Genomic DNA, 1,332 nt, shown 5'->3' on the forward strand with positions numbered 1-1,332 from the left:
CCTTCAGCTAAAGATAGCCGAGCTCGTGACCGGGGCCTTTCAGCGGCATCCGCCGAGCTCAGCTGCCCACCCAAAGCACAGGCAGGGCTCCAGCGTCACCATCCAGCGTGGGTCGTGGTGGAGATGCCCGACTCTACCATCATTGTCCCATGGAGGACACCCGGCCACCTCAGGGGACACAGGTTCTGCTCTCCCCACTCTCAGGCATCATCCTTGCGATGTTGTCCACCCCAGGGAGGACAACACGTTTGTGTGGCTGGGAAGAGTGTGTTGCTGCACTATTATTATTATTTTTTCCTTTAAAAAGTGGGGCTTATGGCCACGGGGAGGTCACCAGCATCCAGCAACCTCGCTGCCATCCAGCCTGGCTGTGGGAAAGGGGCTTTGTCACCCCCTGAGCGTGGCCATGGGCAGGGAGAGACCTTTATGGGGCTGTTCCCTTTGCCACCTTCCTCAGGGAGGGGACATTGAGCAACCTGGCTAACATCCATCCTGGGTGCAAGGAGCCCTACACCAGCCTGTGCTTCACCTGGGGATCCCGTGGTGAGGAAAATGAAGTGCAGCATCATCTTCTCACCGAAAAAGTCCCCAAAAGTGCCCACCCTGCTCCCCATAACGCCCGGCTGCAGGCAGAGACAACCCCCCTGCGACTCACATAGAGGTTGATGGTGAAGAAAAGTATTTGTGGCACATTTGTGGCACGTTTGTGGCAGGTTTGTGGCACATTTGTGTGCCATTCACAGCTTTTTCTGGCTAAAAAATTCCCATTTTGCATCTGCCGTGGGGTGCCGGGGAGAGCTGGCAACGGGACCCCCAGTTCCCCCATCACCGCCTGCAGCTGGGCTTTATTTTTGGTGCATCATTGAATCCAAGCAGCCCAATGATGCATCACTGAATCCACTTGGCCAAAAGGTAGGTTTTCTTTTCCTCCCTCCTTAGTCTCTCATCCCAACACCCAGGAGCTCAGAGCAGCAAAGCCATTGCCTCAGGATTGCGGCTGCAGCAGGTTCCCCAAAAATTCTCAGTTGAGGGGAGAAGGTGAGAGCTTTGTGCTGGTGTCACCGTCATTGATCCTGAAGGGGACACAGCTTAAAATAACACGTTTTGCTCTGATTTATTTTAAACATCCTTGACCTGGATCCAGAGGGGGTCTGGGGGTCTCCAGAGGGGGTCTGGGGGTCTCCAGAAGGGTTTTGCTTCCCGTAGAGGAGTGATCCTCGTCATCCTCATCCTCCTTGTCCCCCTCATCCTCCTCGTTCTCCCCATCCCTGGGGTTTGCAGGGACTTCCAGACTATTTTGGGAGGGTTTATAAATATCCTCCCTGCGTGAAC

This window comes from Antrostomus carolinensis, unplaced genomic scaffold (assembly GCF_000700745.2).
Source record: "Antrostomus carolinensis isolate BGI_N321 unplaced genomic scaffold, ASM70074v2 scaffold1327, whole genome shotgun sequence".
NCBI classification, from domain to species: Eukaryota; Metazoa; Chordata; class Aves; order Caprimulgiformes; family Caprimulgidae; genus Antrostomus; species Antrostomus carolinensis.